The 16,372-nt window shown below is 36.4% G+C and overlaps 1 pseudogene; it reads left to right on the forward strand.

Moving 5' to 3' along the window:
• The window catches only part of LOC129217758 (chitin deacetylase 1-like), a 75,796-nt pseudogene that overhangs the window by 31,483 nt on the left and 27,941 nt on the right, over positions 1-16,372 (forward strand).

The following is a 16,372-nucleotide window of genomic DNA, read 5'->3' on the forward strand; positions in this document are numbered from 1 at the left end:
TAATTTTTTAAAAATATTAAACTTGAACAAATTATTTAAAAAATAGTTAGATTCTATGTTTTTAAGCATGTTCTTTCAGAAAAAAATACTTTTAAAATTTTGGAAACGACCCCATTGAAGGACAGGAACTGTGGAAACCATTTAAGTCGCCTCGCCGGTGGCTGGTAGTAACAATTTCATTAGTAGTCACTTTTGGGAATAGAGATCACTTTTTTTACTCGAAGTGCTAAAGGATATTTTTAAATTGTTGGAATTAATGAAAAAACTCATGTGAGCAATAGGGTGGTTTGAAAAAAAATGATTTCTTTATTAGTTTTTTTATATTTTTATAACGCAACAGCCATAAATTGTCAGTATATAGTGTAGTTTGAACCTAAAAAAAAAAACATTTTACAGCTTTTACATAAGATCTTTCGTTTGCCAAACGCTTTAAATTGGGTTAAAATCTCCTGCCCAATCTCAGGCGCATGCGCAAACTAAAGATCTTATGCAAAAGCTATAAAATATTTTTTTAGGCTCAAACTACGCTATATAATGACAATTTGTGGCTGTTGCATAATGAAAAAATTCCAAAAAAAAAAAACTCGTTTTATTATTTTCTGAAAATTTCAATTTTTAACATATCTTTTTAAACTTTCAGCCTTATGCGAGAGCTGATGATGTCAACTTAGAATATTTTTGTTATTTTTCCCCAATTGAGGATACCAAATTAAAACTTTGGAGAAATCGTTTTTTTTTTCGAACCAACCTAGCGACCAATATGTGTTTAACAAATTGGTTCATATCTTAAGGGCTGTATCAAGATTTTAGTATTAACGATTTTACCAATTTCTAAATACGAAAAGTAATTTATTTAATGAGGAAAGTAATTTATTTTGGAGATGGCAATTGACATGATTTTTTAATCGCCATTTTGTTTATCATTTAGTCGAAATTAATTTCATTTTCAAATGCCTGAAAACATTGAAAATTTGGGAAAAGTGTAGCTACAATCCATGAATCTTAAAATGTATAACAAATGGGAGGGAAGAGGGGAAAGAATGACAAAATCTGTCTTATTCAGTTCCTTGCTACATCCTGCAACAAAATTTTAAAAATCATCTTTCTCATGTTTCGGTAACATTGTTTGAGGTAAAATTTTGTGACTCACACATTTCATATGCTACTAGTTATTTAGTCCCGAATGCAGTATTTTGGACATTCTTTTGTACTGCTTGCTTTTATCTTACTTCTACTGCATATTGTCAATCTGTTTAGCACAAAAAAAAAATACTATTCTTTTTCGTTTTCTGCACTACTTGTAATTGAAAAAAGAGTTGTTTTATGAGAAATCTATAGTTCATTTTTTCTTCTAAACTTACAACAGTTGTTTCTTAGAAAGTTTGAACAATACTGTAAAACTATGCATTCAAGTACTAAAATGCCAGACACTGGAAAGTGTAAATGAAGTGCCTTAAATAATTTTTTATTCTTCTAGAGTTTTTAAAAATAATTAGATAAGACATTAAAACTCCTAAGCGAAGTGTTTCAACTTTATTTCTTACTAGTGGTACCCTCACGGCTTTGCCCGTAATAGAAAAATTAAAAGGTATTTTGGTTCGCCTGTATATTTACAAATAATGAATGGTGAATTTTCCCGCCAATTGGCTTGTACCCATGTTACGGTTCCACGTTATGATAATTTCGTATCTCGCCAGTTGGCTTGTGCCCATGTTACGGTTCCACGTTATGATAATTTCGTAATTTACTCGTCCATCTTATGATAGTTTTGTTCTTAAAATTGGAATAGAAAAAGAACCACGTCGAATTCTCGAAAAATCGCTTCGAGGTGCACACCCCCATGCTACAAACTAACTTTGTGCCAAATTTCATGAAAATCGGCCGAACGGTCTAGGCGCTATGCGCGTCACAGAGATCCAGACATCCTACAGACATCCAGACATCCTCCGGACAGAGAGACTTTCAGCTTTATTATTAGTAATAAAGATCAAGTGTATAAAATTATGAATCGTCCAAATGGGCAGCTTATTATTCTCTGTTTACCTATTTTTTAAATTTGCACATCATTTCTTTTGAAGTATTTTTTACTTTTGATCATTTAAAATTTATTTCATTGTTGCATTTGTCGGTGGGCTGGAGGGGGTGATCAACAATTCATTGTACCGAAAGCCGATGTGAGCATGTAACAACGCACTATCTTTTCTCCTCCCTCGCTCTTTCTCTCTGTCGACTGCTGTCAATGAGTTGTTGACCCCAAAACTATTTTTACTCTGTATCATCTTAATTCGCAAAAAAGTATTTAACTTTTTTTAAAAAAATGATTGCCTATTCTTTTCCTAACATTTTTGCAATTCCAATTTTTCCTAATAAGGCTTCAAAATTCAGAATTTCGTATTCACTTTTAAAAATTTCCTCCGGGGGAATCTCCAGACCCCCCAAAATTGCAGATATTCTATACAGCACTTAAAGGGGAATCCTACATCACTTAATACCATTCCCTCTATTAAAGTCAATCAAATGAGGACAACAGACAACACACAAACTTTGGTACGCGCACTATCTTCGCGTTCTAGTCATGGAACCGGTTCATTGACGGCAACCTTCCCCTACATCACTGCGTGCTTGATACTGCTCACTCGAGGAAACTTTAAAATAAATTTAAAAACTACTTCCTGAAGGTTAGCACATAGACTAATAATAAGAATAGACCGAGCTATGGCAACCCTTTTGCTGCTCACAAACCTAACCATGTGACTAGTGGATATCCTAGCAACAGCGGGCGTTGATAGTAGCAGACGATCAACGCCGGCGAGAAATAAAATAAATAGAATTGATGGAACACGGAAGAATATCTTTTATGGAGTCCGATTTGTAAAAATTTATTATTCTAAGTTGTAAATATTTTGTTAATATAGTGAGTTTTTCGTTTAGATAGTATTGTGCATTTTCTTTAGTCAATTTCATTAACTCTCTAAGCAATTAAAGATGCAAGCGCCCAAAAAGAATCGGTAAACGGTAAGATTTTTACCTACAATTTCAATTTAAGATACCGATTAATACATTTTGGCGTTAACGCAAAACGTTTACGCCATTGCGTTCACGCCAACGCTGACGTAGCAGTTCCAAATGAAATAAAAGTTACTGAAAACTGTGAGCAAAAACTAAGTACTAATGTCAAAATGATGCATAACTAAAAGAAAAACAATTCAATCTCTGCACCTGGAAAAAAATTATAATGAAAACACATTACGTCTTAAAATACATGTCGAGTGCCAAACTATAGATAATGTTGCCATCTAGCAACCATGCTGCCAAAGTTTTCGCCAAGCCTCCCACCAGTCACATGATGTATCCATGAACCAATTTTTTCATCAGCAAGTCCGGGCAAGCAACCCGTATTCATTGTAGTTATATATCGACGGGATTCAATTTCTACAGTTACACGTTGTGATAGACTCGATTGATTGCAAATATTTCTACCTTTTTGCCCCTTTTTAGCAATTTAACACTGCGAACAAGCCGATATGAGTTCACGGTTTCCCAGGAGTCCGTGGACCCCTATTCTAGAAAATCTGACATAACCTGGTTTCTTATCGAGCGATAACTGGGAAGGAGTCTACAAAAACCAGAAGAAATAGGCAGGTGGTCCGTGAAAAAAAGTCCGGAAAGCTTTGGTCTGAAATGGAAATTTTTTTTTCCCTTTGCATGTTTTTGAGCAATTACATTGTTTATTGTTCTCACTTGACTGTTTTTGACGTTCCTATGATTTTATTTCCCCCCTTCTCCCTCTGCACCGTCGACCGGCCCGTCCCGATGCTGCTCCTCTAGCGAAACCCGTCTCCAGGTTGCTTCCATATCCTGAATACACACGCATACATACACACCTACATACACACGCATATATACATACACACCTACACACACACGCATATATACATACACACCTACACACACACGCATATATACATACATTTTTACACACACACATACCAACACACTCATGCCTGCACACAGGCACAAACACACATGCCTACAGACATATACATATACACACGCCTACACAAACATACATACACACATATGCACACACACATACATACACACATATGCACACACACATACCCACACACACATACAAACACACGCCTACACATACATACACACATATGCACACACACATACCTACGCACTCATATGCACACAAACATACCCCCACAAACACACACACATATGCACGCATTCATAGTCACACAAACACACACACACATACCAACACACTCATACCTGCACACCAGACACAAACACGCCTACACACATACATACACACAAGCCTACACACACGCCTAAACACACATACATACACACACACACATACACACTCGTGGTTGCGAGAAACATAATTTGAATTCAAGATGTCAAAATTCAAATTAATTCTTTTTATAATTTTCTTTTATGTAGCCTAAGAGCGATGTCCCATTACAGACAAGGAAGAAATATACATTTTACAAAATGTCCACATTACGACACCCCTTTTTATCCTTTAATGACTTCCTCACTTATCGAGAGATTCTTCTTTGTCTCTTTTGCTTAAGAGCTGTCACTCGGAACCTGAAATACAACCTGTTAGAACAATTCGATCGTAGTACTTCAACCTTGTTCCCTTCTGGCTATTGCCAAACAGCAGACGAAGGCTGGAGTCATAGCTGAAGGACCATGGTCAGTATTTTGTAGCAAAGCGTCGTAACTTAATATGGACCTCAAATCTGACAAGTTTTATTTCCTGAAACCCATTTGCTTTTCGCGAGGAACAGACAATACTTTATTCGTAGGTCAACCGACTCGTTAAGAAGTTAAAACTCTTAAAAGTATTTAACTGTGACGATGTACAGTCAGAGATATTTTTAACGATTTTACTAGAGCATTGAAATATTATATTACTAGTGGTACCCGCACGGCTTTGCCCGTAATAGAAAAATTAAAAAGTCTTTTGGTTCGCCTGTATATTTACAAATAATGTATGGTGAATTTTCTCGCCAATTGGCTTGTACCCATGTTACATTTCCACGTTATGATAATTTCGTACCTCGCCAATTGGCTTGTGCCCATGTTACGGTTCCACGTTATGATAATTTGGTAATTGACTCGTCCATCTTATGATATTTTTGTTCTTAAAATTGGAATCGAAGAAGAACCACATCGAATTTTCGAAAAATCGCTTCGAGGTGCACACTCCCATGCTGCAAACTAACTTTGTGCCAAATTTCATGAAAATCGGCCGAACGGTCTAGGCGCTATGCGCGTCACAGAGATCCAAACATCCAGACATCCTCCGGACAGAGAGCCTTTCAGCTTTATTATTAGTAACTAGTGGTACCCATACGGCTTTGCCCGTAATAGAAAAATTAAAAGGTCTTTTGTTTCGCCTGTATATTTACAAATGTATGGTGAATTTTCTCGCCAATTGGCTTGTACCCATGTTACGGTTCCACGTTATAATATTTTCGTATCTCACCAATTGGTTTGTGCCCATGTTATGGGTTCCACGTTATGATAATTTCGTAAATTACTCGTCCATAATATTTTTGTTCTTTCAATTGTAATAGAAAAAGAACCACATCGAATTTTCGAAAAATCGCTTCGAGGTGCACACCTCCATGCTGCAAACTAACTTTGTGCCAAATTTCATGAAAATCGGCCGAACGGTCTAGGCGCTATGCGCGTCACAGAGATCCAAACATCCACACATCCTGCAGACATCCAGACATCCTCCGGACAGAGAGACTTTCAGCTTTATTATTAGTAAAGATAAAGACTATGCAAGACATTTTTTATGCAATTAAATAAAAAATCAAATTTAAGGTAAAAAGTGCTCGTTTTAGCTTTTGTGTTGAGAGAGTTCAATATATATATATAATGCTTTCAGTCGTGTTCTGATGATAATTAATATCTGTCGTATTTTATTTTTTTGAGCAATCACGATTGCTTATTGCTTTCATTTGACTGTTTTTGGCGTCCTATCATTTTATTTTCTCACCGCCACCCTCTGCAGCATCACCGTCGACCGGGTCCTCACGATGCTGATCCTATAGCGAAAGCCGTCTCCAGGTTGCATCCATGTTCTACACACACGCGCATACATACACAACTACACACACACACTCATACATACACAACTACACACACACACGCATACATACACAACTACGCACACACACGCATACATACACACACACATACACAAACACATACACACACAAACACATACACACATACATAGAGACACCTACACATACACACACACAAAAACATACACACAACTACTCACACATCCATGCCTGCACACAGACACAAAGACATATGCCTACACACATGCACATACCCCCCCCCCACGCTATTCATACACACAACTACCCACACACTTATGCCAGCACACAGACACAAACACACATGCCTACACACACATACCCCCTACACACAAACACACAAACCCCCACACACAAACACACACGCCTACATACACACACTCGTGATTGCGAAAAACATAATTTGAAATCAGGATGTAAAAATTCAAATTAATTTTTTTTAGCCATTTACATGAAAATGAGAATTTTCAATTAAAAATGACCTAATCGGAGTCCAGTTATGCGGAAGGCAAGGAAAAAAGAACACGGTCCAATGACCCGATTATTTGTTGATTTCCCCCTGGCTTGGGCACGGGGACTCTGAATACCGGAACGCGATTTTATTAAGTATGAACAAGCTGGTAAACACTACCGGGAAGTTTTATTTGTGATGCTGACACGTGATGTTCCTAGAATAGTAATTTATTAAGCTACATGCGGGAGTGCCCAGTCACATGGAATGTATTTGGATTTTGAGGCTGACAGGACATTCAAATTTTAATCCAGCCGCTATTCACCGGAGATGAATCAGTTTAGATATTTGGAGGAAGTGGCTTCCGTGTAAGCCCATGAATATTTATCAACACTTACTTTATCGAATACTAGTAGTACCCGCACGGCTTTGCCCGTAATAGAGAAATTAAAAGGTCTTTTGGTTCGCCTGTATATTTACAAATAATGTATGGTATATTTTCTCGCCAATTGGTTTGTACGCGTGTTAAGGTCCACGTTATGACAATTTCGTATCTCGCCAATTGGCTTGTGGCCATGTTACGGTTCCACGTTATGATAATTTCGTAAGGTTCGGATTATTATAACCACGTTATAATAATTCATCTCATGATATTTTTGTTCTTAAAATTGGAATAGAAAAAGAACCACATCGAATTTTCATAAAATCGCTTCGAGGTGCACACTCCCATGCTACAAACTAACTTTGTGCCAAATTTCATGAAAATCGGCCGAACCGTCTAGGCGCTATGCGCGTCACAGAGATCCAGACATCCAGACAGAGAGACTTTCAGCTTTATTATTAGTAAAGATAAAGAAAAGTCAGGTTTTACTTTAGGTCCGTTCAAGAGCGGATCTAGAAACGTTTCAAGGAAGGGGCGGTTGATTTCTACTTCCTTTTACAAAAAAGGAAGTATTGTATTTGCGAAAAAAATTTCACTCAAAAATCGACCTTAGTTTCCACTTTTCGCACCCCCGAATGAATGTTGAGTTTTTTTTTCGACCCGACCACACGTGGATATGTGCCTAGGAACAAACAGACACCCGAAATATCCATTTTGACGACCCCCGAGTTAATTACAACGAACTTTCTCGTGACGTCCGTATGTACGTATGTATGTGCGTATGTGCGCATGTGTGTATGTATCTCGCATAACTCAAAAACGGTATGTCCTGGAAAGTTGAAATTTGGTACGTCGACTCCTAGTGGGGTCTAGTTGTGCACCTTTAATTTTGGTTGCATTCGGATGTTCCTAAGGGGTTTTTTTTGCCCCTTTTTGGGGGGAAATCATTGTTAATTTCGATATAAACTCAAGTTGTGTTATAATTTGTCGTACACTTTGCGATATATCGAAAGTCTTTTGGTTGCCAAGTTTTGTCGCCAACTTGGCGACAAATTTGGAGATTTCTTTTAATTTTTTTTTTTTTTAATTTGGTTTTAGTTTGGCCACTGTTGGTGATATTTAGAGAGTAAACAATTGAATCACATTAAAAATGACAATAATAGGGAAATGACATTGAATAGGAGTAAAAGGAAGTCATGTGATGCACACATCAGCTCGTTTAATTTTACCTTTTGCTACGTATCTGATTACACGTGCTGGGGGGGGGGGGGTATCCACAAACATTCTTCTTTAAAGCAACTAAATTATAGAGATTTAGCCAAGCAGGTCCCTAAGCCAATTCCTTTTCTTTTCCGTTGACAGAGGTTTTCTAAAATTGCATTTTATAACTTCAATTTTGTAACAATTCCGGGGGGATTTTTCGAAACTCCAACATCATCGAAAATCGTCTAAAATTGCTTTTTTTTTTTTTTTTTTTTGAAACTGGAGGTAGAAAAGTTATTGAACCCATTCTTTCCCCTAAGTGTATCTAAAATATCTACGATCGTGTCTTTAACTTACATTTTGAGAAATACACGGAGAAAGGCCTACAAACACCTCATCCCGAAATCGCCAAACATAGTTTAATATTGCCTTTTTGAAACTTCAACTTCGATAAGAGTCTGGGAGTCTGGGAGGAAAGTTTTAACTCCACTCCTTTCCTTAACTTCATCAAAAATGACCTACACTTGCGTTTTAGAAATACAACGCAGAAAAATTGCCGATGCAAGATCCCTCAAGGGAGGGGTGATCGCCCCTCCTCGATTGTATCCGTCTTTAGGTCCGTTCCCAGTGCTTAATTTCAAACAGAAGATGCCCTATTAGAACTAATTTTTAAAGTCTTAAACGCCCAAATTCCGCTTTATATGCAAACTAGTGGTACCCACACGGCTTTGCCCGTAATAGAAAAATTAAAAGGTCTTTTGGTTCGCCTGTATATTTACAAATAATGTATGGTGAATTTTCTCGCCAAATAGCTTGTACCCATGTTACGGTTCCACGTTATGATAATTTCTATCTCGCCAATTGGCTTGTGCCCATGTTACGGTTCCACGTTATGATAATTTCGTAATTTACTCGTCCATCTTATGATATTTTTGTTCTTAAAATTGGAATAGAAAAAGAACCACATCGAATTTTTGAAAAATCGCTTCGAGGTGCACACCCCCATGCTACAAACTAACTTTGTGCCAAATTTCATGAAAATCGGCAGAACGGTCTAGGCGCTATGCGCGTCACAGAGATCCAGACATCCTACAGACATCCTCCGGACAGAGAGACTTTTAGCTTTATTACACTACTGGCCATTAAAATTGCTACACCAAGAAGGAGTTGTCAGAATGAAACAAAATTTTGCTCACGTGATGCCAACATTGACACTAGAAAACGATTACGAAATGAAAGCAAAATAATCATTTACTTCTGGAAAAATCCCACATGAATGGAGGTTTAAGTACCCCGTTTCGCCACTTCTAGCGTGAATGTAAGAGTCGATATAGTCGAGCATTGAGGCACAGCAGTTTCGTACGATGTCCTACGTCCTCTCGTACCACAGTTGGTGTTAACGCGCCACTAATTCTATCAAACTTACAGGCTGTCCAATTTACCTTCTCAAGTGATTCCAGATATGTTCGATTTGTGACAAATCAGTGCATTGCGCAGAACAGAGAAAGTGATAATGTGGAAGAGGAAGTCCCTTGACACCCTTACTGTGTGTGACCGAGCATTGTCATGTTAAAAAATGGCTCCTGGGAGCCCCGTCGTGAGTGCCAACACATGCGTATGAGTTTGATCGAATGAGTGGCACGTTTACAGCAACTGTGGTACGAGATGATGTAGTATATCGTAGGAGACTGCTATGCCTCAATGCTCGATTGTATCGTTTCGTACATCGTACATTCATTCTAGAGGTGGCTTAACAGGGAACTTAAACCTCCATTCATTTGAGATTTTTCCAACGTTAAATGATCAATTTGCTTTCATTTTGTAATCACTTTCTAATGTCAATTTTGCTATCACGTGTGCAAAATTTAGCTTCCTTCTGGCAATTTCTTCTCGGTGTAGCAATTTTAATGGCCAGTAGTGTATTAGTAACTAGTGGCACCCGCACGGCTTCGCCCGTAATAGAAAAATTAAAGGTCTTTTGGCTCGCTTGTATATTTACACATAATGTATGGTGAATTTTCTCGCCAATTGGCTTGTACCGACGTTACAGTTCCACGTTATGATAATTTCGTATCTCGCCAATTGGCTTGTGCCCATGTTACGGTTCCACGTTATGATAATTTCGTAATTTATGATAGTTTTTGTTCTTAAAATTGGAATAGAAAAAGAACCACATCGAATTTTCGAAAAATCGCTTCGAGGTGCACACCCCCATGCTACATACTAACTTTGTGCCAAATTTCATGAAAATCGGCCGAACGGTTTAGGCGCTATGCGCGTCACAGACATCCTACAGACATCCTACAGACATCCAGACATCCAGACATCCTCCGGACAGAGAGACTTTCAGCTTTATTATTAGTAAAGAAGATAAAGATAATGTTATAAAATTGAAAAGAAGTACTGCAGCTGAGCTAATATGCGTGTGAGCTTCCAAGCAAAATAAGCCCGATCATTTCTTACCTCTGTAATAAACTTATAAATAAAAGTTTGTACATTGCATCCGAGTCTAACTCCCTAAGAAGAACTGTGTAAGAAAAATTTAATTTGGTGACTATATTTCCGTATGAAGTCGTTTTCTTACGTCGCCAGCGTGTCTTCATTTACCTTATGGACTAAAGTGGTTAATCGAGGCTGTAATTTCCTTCCTGGAACGGAAAATGTAGGTAGAAAAGTAGTAATTTATTAAGCCATAAACACTCAGTTTAGAGACTAGAAATCCACTAATAGATAAAGGTCTGTCCTTTTTTGTCTATTGTAGCAACAGAAAGCTATCAGTCAATAACTTTACTACAGAGAAGTGGCAACGGTCCAAAGCACAACAGTTAAAAACTCATAAAAAGATTACAAATAGACCCAGATTGATGTAGTCGCAAGTAATGATAAATTTTTTTTCTTGAAAAATACAAAAATGGAAGCGTCGGTAAATTTTTGTTTCCATCAGCCAAAAGTACTACTTTTATTTGAAAAAAAAATTGTCACTAAAGCTGATAGAATGAGCCAAAAAAAAAAAACATTTAGCGAGAAAAATCTTTTGTTCTCATAACGTTTAATTTTTAATTGGCTTTTTAAAATATCTGATTTTTCAAACAAGGCGTGGTCTTTATGACGTCACAAGTTATGAACTTTGGTGCATATCCACTGGCGCACTGAATGCCTACGCTTGCTCTCTACCGCGTTTCCAGGTTATGATTATTCAGAAGCGAATTAAATATTGCGCTCAACACTTGCTATCAACCATATCGTTGCCAACACATGTGAGTAAAGATACGAATTAAATATTGCGCTCTGCGCTAATGGTATCTGTGAATGGCGTTTCATCACTTGTGATGACAGGTGCAGAAGCGTAAAAAATGAACTTTAATCTGCACTTCGATTAAAATAATGTTTAAAAAATAATAAACTTTGTCAAATTATTTAAAAGATGATCAGATCCTATGTTTTTAAGCAGGCTCTTTCAGAAAAAAATACTTTTAAAATTTCGGAAACGACCTCATTGCAAAACAAGCCTTTCACAGTTACGATAATATAGAACTGTATACAGAACGAACCTTTTTCAAAATTATTGACGCAAAAGCAACGATAAAAGTCATTAAATATACTAATAACATATTATGAAGGTCATTTTACACAAAGGGGAGATTAAAATTTTAACGGGAGTGTTTCTAGTGTCGTTTTTGTTTTTTGGTGGTCTCGTTCAATTGGATGCTATCCGTATTATATCAGTGGTTGGTTTCAGTTTATGCTTGGATGTGTATTTATTCATTTTTATGGTTTCTCGCAGAAGAATAAAGCAAGAAAGAAACAGAAGAGAAATAGAAATTAAAAAAGAAAAACACAGTTGCACAGTTGAGGCAGTAAGAAACAACGGGATGTAAGTGGAAAAATTAAAAATTTGGAGAAAACTAGTACAAATAATAAGGGAACGTCTCCTTTGTCTTGTGGCAAGGGATTGTTCTAGTAGCCCTAGTAGGTGCTGCTGTACAGCACGATTTAGAAACAAAATTCAATGAAATCCTAAATATGACGTTACGCTTAAACGTATTTTACTCAAAACTTGAAAATGTCCACTCACATCCTTTTGCATCTCACTGCCCCAATGGGGTCGTTTCCAAAATTTTAAAAGTATTTTTTTCGGAACGAGCATGCTTAAAAATATAGAACCTGACCATTTTTTAAATAATTTCTTTAAGTATAATATTTAAAAAAAAATTACTTAAATCGGTGCTCTGTTATCAGTTAACGCTTCTGCCGATGACATCACAAATGATGAAATGCCATTCAGTGTTGCCATTCACGGTCCAAAATATTTAATTCGCATCTTTACTCACGTGTATTGGCAACGATATGGTTGGTAGCAAGCATAGAGCGCAATTTCAATTCGCTGCTTGATTATCATAACGTGGAAACGTAGTATAAAGATGCGGCAAAGTGCATCATTTGTGACGTATAAAGACCACGCCTTGTTTGAAAAATCGGATATTTTAAAAAATTAATTTAAAAAAAAACTGTTGGGAAAATGAAAGCATTTTCTGGGTTCATGTATTTTTTTTTTTTTTTTGCTCATTCTATCCATTTCAATGACTGAAAGTAATACTTTTGACTGAAGGAAACCACCCCATTATTAAAGAAAACAAATTTCCTTTTCCCAAAAACAACTAAACATTCACAAAAAACGCATCATAAAAATAATTTTTGAACATCCACTAAAAACATTCGCATGAGCTTGCTTCGAGGGTAAAACACCGTGAGAATTTTTTGTCCAATTCAATCATTACAATTTTCAGGAACTGTTTAAATATTAGTCTTGTTATTAAAAACCGCGCAGAGGTGCCGAGCGCGGAAATGTTATTACATGGTAAAACGAAAAGTGGTTTTGTAATCCAGTTCAAGTTGTTGCTGTGACGGGCGAAAATGAACAACAGGTTTTCTTCGCTGACATTTCGAACGAGGAAGGTTCGAAGGATCAAGACACTTTGATCAGAACTCGACTTCCAAGATCCGGGATCGGACCGATTGGTGTCAGACGTCAGACAATCATTTAATCCACTTTTTTTTTTTTCAATAAAAGACTTTGCCAGAAGCGTAAAGGCGGATTTGTAACCTCTAAAATCATTTAAGGAAAGTCTTCCGAATTTTTATTGTTTTCATCGTGTCGGTTTTTTTTTTTTTTTTTTTTAATCTTTTTTTCACTTTTTCCCCGTGTTCCATTTTGGGGATCATAAATAATATTTCGCTTTCTACCAGGAAATGTTCTGTCGATGCTATACTTAGAGAAGGTCACGTGCTTTTGGGAATTAACGCTATCTGCCGGATAATCTTCGCAGGTGGTTGTATAAATCTGATATATATTGATGGAAGGAGGAAAGTTTTTTCTGCTTTTGCTGAAAAGTTTAACAAATTTAGATAAAAATTATCACGAGATAAGAAATTCTGCAACTATTTCTTTCGTTTTCGGACAACGTTTTATTAAAACTGATGGGAAAAAATGGTAGGTCTGAGTTAAATACAGTAGGCTCTCTGTTTAACGACGCTCTATTTAACGACTTTCTCTATTTAAAGATGGTTTTTCACGGTCCCAGATGGTCAACTATAGTGTTAAAAGCATTCTATTTAAGGACGCTTTCTATTTAAGGACAATTTTTTGTGGTCCCTTGAAAGTCGTTAAACAGAGAGCCAACTGTAAATACTTTTGTGCTGCAAAGTAAAATAAGACATAACAACGTCAAAAAGCACAAATTGCAGATTGCTGCAGACACGTGTTTTGGTGTAACAAGGAATGCCTTTTCCAATGAAAAGAAAGCTTATAGAGGAAAAGACTTCCGACAAAAGCTTTTGTCGGATGTATTTTCATCCATAAGTTCATTTCTTTTGCATTGAACAAGCCAATTTGTGCTTTTTTACGTTGTTAGTTCTTATTTTATTTTACGGTAGTACTGGTTATTACCAATTAGGACAGATTTAATACATTAATAGATTGACATATAACACTCCTTTCTGGCCCTAGTAATCACTTTTTATGTAAAACAACCGTCAAAATTAAACATACTGAAGGATTGATATTTTTAGGATCATTTCAACGATGGAGCTGGAATATGTTTCTTTGTAAAACTAGCTTTTGGAAATTTTTTAACTTCATAAATTTTTGCTACCAACCTACAGATATGCGTCAACATCAACTTTTTTTTTTTGTTTCAATTTTCCAAAATGGTGTTAGATTTTCTAATTTTTATATTTAAATTGAACGATTCTGATTTTTTGGGGGGACAGGGTGTAGGATTTGGCGATTTGTTAAAAATGCGCTTCATTTATCGCCTAAAGTTCTTGAACTATTTTCAAGCATTAAAAAAAAAAGTTAGAATCAATTTTTGATTGTGTGATTGCAATTCACTTCTTCAACTAATATTTTATTCGCAACTCCAATAAACTATAGGGGGCGCTGCAGCCACTGTCTAATGGCGGATGAAAAAGGTAAAACAAACAAATGCTGTAACTTATAACTTGCTCTGACGCTTAGTGAATGACAGTAATTTTTCATAGTGTTTGTGGAAAGCTTTCCATTCTATTCTTCTGAAATTACATTACATCATAAATTGTCTGAAGCCTGTAATTTACCCCAAAGAAAACACGTGGAATGGAATGTTTTACCTTTTTCTTTTGTATTGTTAATCACCGCAAGGTAGCGTATTCGAGCTCTGGAGTTTCGAATTCTTAAATGAGATATTTCAACAAACACTAATATTTGAAGAATGAATCTTTCACACAAATCTTACCAGGTTTATAAATAACTAGGGAAAAAAATTCGAATCGGAATATCTACTACTTTTGTGTATTTCTAAAATGTGTAAATTTCTGCAATCAACGTTATTGTATCTTTAATTACTTTTTCTCTATTGACGCCAAAGAGATAGCGTCATAGATCACGTGACATTTCTTTTTTATAGCTTCTACAACCGTAATTCAAACTTCGCCAAGCGGGAATGGGTTGTTTCCTTCAGTCAAAAGTGCTTCTTTTAGTCACTGAAATTGATAGAATAAACAAAAATAATAACATGGGCCCAGAAAATACTTTCATTTTCCCAACAGTTATTTTTTAATAAATTTTTTTAAATGTCCGATTTTTTAAACAAGGCGTGGTCTTGATGACGTCACAAATGATGCTCTTTGGCGTATCTTTCTACAGCGTTTCCACGTTATGATAATCAAGAAGCGAATTATACATTGCGCTCTAAGCTTGCTATCAACCATATCGTTGCCAATACACGTGAGTAAAGATGCGAAATAAATATTTTGCTCTGTGAATGGCCACACTGAATGGCATTTCATCATTTGTAATGTCATCGGCAGAAATATAAACAATCAAAGCGCACAGATTTAAGTATTTTTTAAAAAACACTTAAATTTAAGCAATTTATTTAAAAAATGGTCAGATCCTACAGATCCTACTTTTTAAACATGCTCTTTCAGAAAAAAATACTTTTAAATTTTTGGAAACTACCCCATTGAAATGAGTTAGAGTTTTTCTTTTCTGTGATTGGGTATTGCTGAAATGTCGTTGAACGAAAGTTCGTATATCAAAAGCTTAGTTAGTGCTTTCCTCTGAAATATTTTACCACAGAAGAGAAAGTTAAGTAAAATTGCATTTAATCCTGATTTTGAAAAAAAAAAAAAAAAGACATTGTGCCCTTTACTTCAATGGAACAGATATAGATTGTTAACGACCACATTTGTTACTCTCTTGTTAATCTACGATTGTCAATTCTAGCACCAGACTATTTTTGCTATTGAGTATACTTTGATTTCATTCGACCATGACGTTATTTATTTCTCAAAAACCTTTTGGCATCCGTGGCAATCATTTAAATAATGATCTTTCTTTTCCTGCAGTATTGTCTGTATCGATTGTGAAACGGCAAGTTGATGGTCAGAATGATGCTGAACTGTGCAAGAATCGATCTCCGACGGAGTATTTTCGTTTGACATCAGACGACGACTGCAGAGATGTGGTCAGGTGTTCGGTACAGGGGCTGCTCGCTCTGAGGTGCCCCTCTGGTCTGGCATTCGATATCGAAAAGCAGACCTGCGACTGGAAGAACAACGTCAAGAACTGCGAACAGCTAGAAAGTAAGTTTACCACATTAATAACATTCTTTTCTTCAGAAACTCCCTAGCAACAAGTAAACACAGAACGAG

The sequence above is a fragment of the Uloborus diversus genome, chromosome 2 (genome assembly GCF_026930045.1).
Source record: "Uloborus diversus isolate 005 chromosome 2, Udiv.v.3.1, whole genome shotgun sequence".
Taxonomy (NCBI): Eukaryota; Metazoa; Arthropoda; class Arachnida; order Araneae; family Uloboridae; genus Uloborus; species Uloborus diversus.